We start from the raw sequence: 9,774 nt of genomic DNA, 5'->3' as shown, positions 1-9,774 counted from the left end.
GGGGGGGGGGGGGGAATAATGATTAATTTTTATAATGATGAAACTTTTGACAGATAAGTATAAGATGATAATTACTAGAACAAAATAATTCAAGTCAAAACAATAATCAAGTAGAACATGCAATAAATCACAATAATAATTTTGAAATTAAATAGGAAAGAGTTAGAAAATATGACACCGTAGTTTTAGAGTGGTTTAGTCAAATTCAACCTACTCTACTCCCCAAGCGCCTCTTGGGAATTTGAATAAACAACTTCCTCGACTCTTTCCACGAAGCAGAGCCAATCTGCTACACTGCTCTTTTTACGAGTTCAAGAGCAAACTCAATATTTTTCACAACGCAAGATTAAATCGGTACAAGTATTTGAATTTGGTAGTAACACACCACAATTCTCTCAAAGAGTAGATTTACAATTTGAAGCACCCACAACTATTTTCTCACCCTACAAAAAAAAATCTCTTTCAATAATAAAAGGAATAAAAATAAAATTGGAAGTTTGGAGATAACAACAAACAATGGAGACTTAGAATAAATGAGGATTGGAGAATTTATGGAAGTTGTGTGTTGAAAATGTGGGGAAGTTAATGAGTTTACATAGAGAAGAAAAGTAGCAAAATGTAGGAATTAATATTGACCATTGAATTGGGTTAGGAGTAATGGAAGGTGGAGATTAAAAGTAAATAAATAAGAAAATTTTCTAAATTCATTTATTTAAATTTTTTAAATATAATAATAATATAATATGAAAATAATAAAAACCGATGTCAGTCAAATGACAAATTTAAAATTTATTATAAATATAATAATATAATAATAATAAAAAGTGATGTGAATAACGGTTAAATTAAAATTTTAAAATTTATTATAAATATAATAATATAATAATAATAAAAATTGAGTGAGTAACTACAAAAATTTTAAAATATAAAATATAATATAGTAATAATAAAAATCGATATGAATAGCGGTTAGATTCAAATCTATATTTTGTAAAAATAATTTTATTTAAAAATATAATAATAAGAAAAACTCCATTTGTTACTCTTCCAAAATTATAAGTGTCACACTTGATATACTTTGATTTATCTATCATTTTAATTTTGCTGCCACATCATCATCACGTCGGGTATGTTGTTTCAAACTGTAATTTTTTCGTTTTAGCTCTGATTTGAGTAATTGAGAAGTCATTGAAATAGTTATTCCCAACCTTATACTGTGGACAGTTCAAAATACTAAAACTAGTTAATAATTAAAAGGTAGGTTTGTTATCATCAAATCATCATTCAATTAATTAATTGAAATTAATTAAAACGTGATCAAGGACCAAAAGCCAACAATCTCCCCTTCTCTTTTATGAGGACAAACCCTTTCCTTTTAAGAAAAATTCATAAAAACCAATGTAATACACCGTCCATGTAATACATGCCAATATATTATTATAAATTTTACTATAAATTTCACTAGCATATTCTCCCCCTATATTAATGCCTAAAGAAAAAGACAGTATAAAACATCACACCAAGTAAATGATTCATAAATTATAAAACAACAAACTTTAGAGCATATTTTTCTTCATTTTCTCTCCTAATTATCAAAAATAACAATCGAAAAATAATACAGGAAGAATGACACCGTGCCCTAAAAACATGCCTTCAAAAATTATAAACAAAATTATAAAATTCAATATATATCACAACTAATAATATCAAGCTCAAGCCTATTTTTGCAAAAATTTTCTTCATTAAGTTAAAAATATCCAGTTGATTATTAGGGTTTACAAAATCAAGAATAATATGTCCATTTTGCACATATTCTCCTATAGAATGATATCTAATGTCAATATGTTTAGTTTTAGAATGATGAATAGGATTTTTTGTTAAATTAATAGCACTTGTATTATCACAAAATATAAGCACACTATCAAATTTTAATCCAAAATCACAAAGAGTTTGTTTCATCCAAAGAATTTGAGCACAACAACTACCAACCACAATATATTCCGCTCTAGTAGTAGATAAGGCAACCGAATTTTGTTTTTTACTAAACCAAGAAACTAAGGAACTACCAAGAAATTGACAAGTTCCACTGGTACTTTTACGATGAAGTAAGCTTCTAGCAAAATCCGCATCAGAATATCCTACCAATTTAAATTCAACATTTATAGGAATCTTAAATCAATAGTTCCAAACAAATATTTAAATATTCTTTTAACCGCATGTAAATGAGATTCCTTAGGACAAGATTGAAACCTAGCACAAAGACATACACTAAACATAATATCGGGTCTACTAGCGGTCAAGTAAAGTAAAGATCCAATCATACCTTGATAAGCTTTAATATCCACAATTTTACTTTTTTCATCCTTGTCAAGCTTAGTGGATGTGCTCATGAGAGTTTTTGCAATCTTACCTTCATTGAACTTAAACCTTTTGAGCAAATCTTTAGTATTTCTCTTGATTGATGAAGATACCATCCTTGAGTTTTGATTTGAAGTCCAATAAACAAACTAAGTTCTCCCATCATACTCATCTCAAACTTACCAGGCATACAGTTAGAAAATTCTTCACAAAAGGATTAATAAAACCAAATATGATATCATCCACATATTTTTGCACTAATAGCATATCGTTTTCTTTAATAGTGTAGTGTCAAGTTTACCCATTCTAAAATCATTCCCAATAAGAAAATTACTAAGTCTATAGTACCAAGCTCTTGGAGCTTGTTTTTTAAGCCATAAAGAGCCTTTTTTAACTTATAGAAATGATGAGGAAATTCAACATTTTCAAATCCGGGAGGTTGTTCTACATAAACTTCCTCCCTAATATAACCATTCAAAAAATGCGTTTTTCACATCCATTTGATACCATACAAAAATTTTGTAAGAAGCAAAAGCAAGTAACATTCTAATAGCTTCTAATCTAGCAACGGGTGCAAAAGTTTCTTCATAATCTATGTCTTACTCTTGACAATAACTTTGAGCGACAAACGTAGCTTTATTTCTAATGATATTCCCATTTTCATCCATTTTATTTCTAAAAATTCATTTGGTTACAATAATAGAAGTATTAGAGGGCCTAGGGACTAATTCCCAAACTTTGTTCCTTTCAAATTGATTTAGCCTTTGTCACTAACAAGTAAATCTCCAAAATTTCTTTCTAAATCATCACACAAATAGACTCATTAGAAATATTAGTGCAAGATTATCAAATACCACATGCATAGATTCCTCAATAACTAAAGTTCTCTCATTGAAACCTCTGTAAGCATTACTAGTAGATGAATAATCAAGAAAAATACCAATATCCGTTTTTTAATGAAATTTTCCAAGCTTTTCTGTTGTTCAAAATAAAACATTTTACAACTAAAAACTTTGAAATACCCAACATTTAGAATTTTGTTATGCCAACGTTTCATAAGGAGTTTTATCTCATGAAAGTCTAATTAAAACTCTATTTAAAATAAAACAAGCGGTATTAACGGCTTCCGCCCAAAAGTATTTTGGTAAATCATACTCATTTAACATTGATCTAGCAAATTCTTGTAAAGTGTGATTTTTCCTTTCAACCACACCGTTTTGTTGAGGAGTCCTTAGAGAGGAGAAGTCACGAGAAAAACCTCTATAAGCTTTACTAGTAGATGAATAACCAAGAAAAATACCAATATCCGTTTTTTAATCAAATTTTCCAAACTTTTCCTTGTTGTTAAAAATAAAACATTTACAACCAAAAACTTTGAAATACCCAATATTTAGAATTTTGTTATTTCAATGTTCATAAGGAGTTTTATCTCATGAAAGTCTAATTAAAACTCTATTTAAAATATAACAAGCCGTATTAATGGCTTCCGCTCAAAAGTATTTAGGTAAATCATACTCATTTAATAATGATCTAGCAAATTCTTGTAAAGTACTCTTTTTCTATCATTATCTTTCCAAAATTTTTCAAAGGCAACACTATCAAATTCTAGTGGATGGTCACTCCTAATTTTAGTAATTAAAAGACCTTTTCATTTTGAACTCTTTTTACAAAACTAACCAATCTTTTCAAAACATCATTTGATCGTCAAACCCAAGTAAATCTTGAAAAATCATCAACTAAGCATAATAATTTCCTCCATAGCTAACTATTTTAGAATGACCAAATAATTACATATGTAATAGTTGGAGAGGTCTAGGAGCAGAAATTACATTTTTAGATTTGAAACAAGACTTAATTTCCTTATCCATTTGACCCGCATCACAAATTTTATCTTTTTCAAATTTAAATTAGAAAGACTTCTAACTAATGAATTACAAATTTTATCTTTTTCAAATTTAAATTAAGAAGATTTCTAACTAATGAATTTTTTTGAAAGATTTGAAATCAAGTGCATACTAGCATGTCTTAGTGTTCTATGCCATAGCCAAGAGTTATCAAGCAAAATCGAAAGATACTTGTCATTTGTAGGGCAATCATTTAAATCAATAGTATACACATTATCATCTCTATTTCCTACCAACAAAACTTTTCTATCCATTTTCAATTATGCAATTATTCTTATCAAATACAACTCTAAAACTTTTTATCACATAATTGACTAATGCTAACTAAGTCATGCTTTAGACCATCAGCTAAAAGTACATTTTCGATGAAAGTACAAGAGTCATTACCTATATTACTCTTACCAATTATTTTACCCTTCTTATCGCCAAAGGTTACTAAGCCACCATTCTTCCTGAAAAGATTCACAAGCTTGGATTGATTACGCGTCATGTGTCTTGAACAACCTACAAATACACTTATTTTTCTTGGAGGCTTTCAAACAAACCTAAAAACAAAGATATTCAAAATTGACATTTTGGTACCCATATTTGTTTGGGTCCTAGAAAGTTAGTTTCACAAATTTAGGAATCCATTTCATGTTTACATTCATATTAAAGACATTGTTATAGATAAGTATGAAGAATAATCTTTATGTCCAAACTTATCACATGAGAAACAAACATCATGCAAAAATTTATTTCTTGGACTAAACTTATGTGTTCTATTTTTAATGGAAAAATTATTTCTTAAGACATTGTTGAACTTTATGTTTTGAGAAAATTTTCTTCTTGGACAAATATTTTGAGAAATTTTCAATTTAAGGCAGCTAGGTTTAATATGACCGTCAACACCACAATAATGATATATAGGCGCAGATCTAGATTTATCATACTTAAATACAAAATACATGAGTTAGACTTAGATATGATAAAGGGATGCTTACAAATATTGTTTTAGAACTTGAAGGTGCAGAACATTCGTTAATATAGCCTAATCCTCTTTTATCACCATATGACTCTCCTACCAAGTTGTTGCAAATTATTTGATTCATTTTCTTTCTTCAATTTAATTAATTTATCTTTTTCACAACAATCATGCTCAAGAAACTTAACTTTATCCATTAATGCATTTTCTCCTAACAATCAAATACATGCTTTTCACACCGTACATCAATTTTAACAATATGTCATTCTTTTTTAAGCAATAAATTTTATTTAATAAAGACTTATTTTCAATTATTGAAGTTTTATATTTCTTTTTAATCACAACATACTTTGAACTAAGTTTTTCTAAATCAATTTGCATCTCATCAACAACTTTAAATAATTCATGGTAAGAAAGAGATTCAAGAATTACCTCATCTTCTTGTTCATACTGTCTGTCACTATAAGCCATGAAGCAAAAATTTGTTACTTTTTCATCACTTCCACTTGCACTTTCATCACTATCATCCTAAGTAGCCTTCATTGTTTCTTTTTGGATTTGTTAGATGATTTGAGGAGAGGACAATCCGTTATTATATGACCCGGTTTTTTACATTCATAACATATTACCTCATCGTTTTTGCTATTTTCACCTTTTGACTCTTTTTGGTTGGTGAAATGTTTCTTGCATTGTTTCTTCCTTCTATTAAAATTTTTATACTTACGTGTGAAGTAGGTGACATCATCTTCATCAAGAACGTCCTCATCTTCGGAGTCAACCTTGATGGACTTTAGGGCTTTCTTCTTTTTGGATTCTTCTCCCATGTGCCCCTTCATGGTAATCTCGTGTGTTATGAGAGAACCAACAAGTATATCAAAAGGAAGTTTTGTGAGATCATTTGCTTCTTGAATCGCCGTCACTTTTGCCTCCCAACTTTTAGGTAGAGACCTATGAATTTTTCTTACATTTTTGAGAGTATAATATAATTTTTCAAGATTTTTCAAAACATTTAGAATATTAGTAAATCTAGTAAACATATCACCATAGGTTTATTTTCATCCATTTTAAATAGTTCATAATTATGAACTAACATGCTAATTTTTATTTCTTTAACTTGATTCACTACAAGAAATTGCCCCTTTAATAGCTTTTGAGGATTGCTTTTTATATATTACGCTATTAATAGAAAACATAAAAAATAATAATAATAATAAATAAAAAACAACGGAAAAGGGAAAATAAGGAAAAAACACAGAAAAGAGATTTCAAATTCCTTAGGTTAGGGTTAGTATCGACCGCGGATAGCAATCTTGTCTTCTTCTTCTCAAATCAGGCCTCCCACGACCCTTCTTCCTTTCACCCGTCTTGGAATAAAGATGATTCTCCCTGTCCCTGGGAGTTCGTCAAATGCAACCCCATCAATGGAGTTTCCGAGCTTTCCCTCGATGGGTTGGGGCTACCAGAGAGAACCGGAAGAGGGTCTGAGAAATTGCAGCATCTCAAGGTACTCTCGCTTTCTGGCAATCTTAGTCATGAGCTTGTTCTACCTCCCGGTCTTCATACGGTTAATTCCAGTCGTAATGGTTTATCTGGACGGATACCCACTTAGATTTCTTGATTTTTCTGATAATCTCTTCTGTGCGCCTCTTCTGGATGAAATGTTTATTAATTACTTTCGCTTCATTATCTTTCTCTTGCATCTAATATGCTTCGGCCTTGTCCCCAACACATTGCCCACAAGGTGTTTGTATTTAAACGTTCTGAATCTTTCAGCCAATCAATTTTCTGGTACCTTGGATTTTGGTGTTCGACAAGGCTCACGAGATTGGATCTTCCAAAAATGTTCTATCTAGATATTTACCACAAGGGATTTAAGCTATCCATAACCTGAAAGAGCTCAAGCTGCAGAGCAATCAATTCAGCCATTCATGACCTGGGTTTGGAGGAGATTAATTTGTCTCAGAACGAGCTGATTGGTTGAGCTGATTGGTTTAGTCCCAGTAGGATCAAACAAGCTATATGAGAAACTCACAAGGATGGACCTGTCAAGGAATAGATTAGAAGGTATCTCAGCAGAAATGAGATTCTACGGACACTTGAGATACTTGAATCCCTCATGGAGCAGCTTTAAAGCAAAGATTCCACCAGAAANGAGTTTGTTTCCGAACTTGAATATGTTCAATTGAACAAATCATCTTTAGGTCATACTTTGCTCCAAGTCCCTAATTCAGGTACGAATTTTTCTATTACAATTTTTCTATTACTGTATCTCTACTACATTCTTAGTTGTTTATCATAATTAACTAATACATTTCTTGATTATGTTGGTTTGGCCTAAACAAAAGCACGAGAGTATCATTTGTCTTAGCTATATTCTTGGTTGTTTACCAACTTGAGCCCCCATACATAAGTTTGGTTTGGTTGGTGCAAGATGGAACAAATGGGAAATCATGTAGGACTCATGTAGGACTGTGGAGTTGAAGTAAAATGTATATATGGATGTTATATGCATTAAAAAAAAAACTAGTTTGAACAGTATAGTTTTAGTTTTTTTTTTTACTTAACTAGTCTTTCGAACTTGATAGTTTCTACACACCATATTTGTTATGAGCTTGTTTAGATCATTTGAGTTGTACCTTTTGTAGTAGCAACAAAGAAGAACGTTCATACTGTGATAAATGCTTTAAAAGAGTTTTCTGTTTTTTTTCCTTTTGTGTACTTTTAAAACAAGAACATTAATGAAACTCTGTCAAATTTTATTTTTCTATAAGCAAATTACGACATACCATTTATATAAAGTTTAAGCAACATTTCTGTATACGATGTTACATCTAAACATGGTCGTACAAATGGTTGTTAGAAAATCAAGGAGGAAAACTGTTTAGATTATTTTTACTCTGGCATCCTTGAAGGCATGCTCTGTTGTTTTACTTTGACCTTCTTGAGTTGATCTCAATCAAGAGGGAAGGATTGGCATCTAAAGGTGATTGTATGAGATGCTACAATTCAAGATGTTATTTCACTGGAAAAATCTAACATATACTCCATATTCGTTTGGACATTGCCAGAAAATTCAATTTTCATTTTTTATTTTTTTGTTATAGTTTTTAACTATTTATCTGTCTTACTCCTCTTGATTAAGAAAATGTAGTATTCTGAAATATTGTTGCAATATTCGTAATAATCAAATGGAATACTTAATTTATGTTTCATTCTTCTCATTTCACTTGCTAATGGATAACAAAAGTGTGTTTTGTGGAGGTTATGATGGATGAATGCAATTATGATTTTCTTCTCTTAATAAATCAAGCTAAGTCCAAGAGGTACATCAAAGCAATGTTGATATCTTAATTATTGATTGTGTACAGAGGATGCAGGAGGAACAAAGCGATAAAAGAGAGTGAACGTGCTGCTGGAAACAATATTTTTTATGGCAAAGTTGGGATATTATGCCTACTCAAATAACAGACACTTAAGAAAGGTAGCTTGCTCCTAAGAAGATAATGCACTAGAAAGGTATCGGCTGCTCAACTTGTTAAAAAAGTTGGATGAACAAAGCTTGGACACTGTTATTGTCTCTATTCTTTTGTAGATTTTAGTAATGTATTTCCGTTTCTTAAAACTTATGTACATCTAATTAAATACACTGTAAATACATTATAATATCTCTTGAGTTAGATTATATTAAAGAAAATATTGTTGAGCCTAAAGATTAAATAGTATTATTATAAAATATGATTAAAGTTTTAAATATTATATTATAACATTAAAAAAAAAATGTTATTATAAATTAAAAGATAGCATAATATTTTTGTTATCTTAAACATATTATAGCTCTTTTCATAACAACTTATATAAAAGCTATAGCTTCATAATCTATTATAGCATCCATTATAGCCGTAAAAAAATGCTATAAAAAGTCTTAGACTTTTAATAACATGGGCTGTCACGATGTACGAAAAACGCTATAAAAAGTCTACAATAGCATTTTTCTTAGACTTTTAATAACATGGGCTGTCACGACGTACGAAAAACGCTATAAAAAGTCTACAATAGCATTTTTCGTAAGCTATCGTATATATTATTTGTTGTAGTGATTGTTCCCTCATAAGTTACTCCAAGAGTTATTAAAATTTCATATGCCGAAGAACACATACATACTCTATTAAATTCATCATTACTTCCGGCACAATAAAGACAATTGATAGCACTAACATTCAAAGAACCTTTTTTCATATCATGCTCATCAAATTCATCTTCTAATTTAGGCACCTCAATATTATTAACAATTTATATTGGAATGTAAGGACCATTACTAACATTTAACCACAATTGATAATCAACCGATTGCAAATAAATTTTCATTCTAGCTTTCCAACATGTATAATTTGTTCCATCAAAATAATGGGCTTAGAAGTTGATTGTCCTTCACTGAAACCATTTTTAACACGTAGGTTTCCTATAAGCTCGAACAATAAAGTTTAGATAAAAAATCTATAAGAGCAACTCGCTCTAATACCAATTGTTGGATTCGATATGGCAACCCTA

The 9,774-nt window shown here is 30.1% G+C and overlaps 1 long non-coding RNA gene across 1 annotated transcript; it reads left to right on the top strand.

Moving 5' to 3' along the window:
• Positions 1–7,378: 7,378 nt before the first annotated feature.
• On the top strand, positions 7,379–8,929 carry LOC111438518. Its single transcript, XR_002709678.1, has 2 exons — positions 7,379–7,457; positions 8,595–8,929. It is a non-coding gene; the product is annotated as an uncharacterized LOC111438518 (long non-coding RNA).
• Positions 8,930–9,774: the final 845 nt, after the last annotated feature.

This window comes from Cucurbita moschata, unplaced genomic scaffold (genome assembly GCF_002738365.1).
Source record: "Cucurbita moschata cultivar Rifu unplaced genomic scaffold, Cmos_1.0 Cmo_Scf00076, whole genome shotgun sequence".
Taxonomy (NCBI): Eukaryota; Viridiplantae; Streptophyta; class Magnoliopsida; order Cucurbitales; family Cucurbitaceae; genus Cucurbita; species Cucurbita moschata.
The sequence above is the reverse complement of the archived record's forward strand: the minus strand, read 5'-3'. Positions and strand labels throughout refer to the sequence as shown.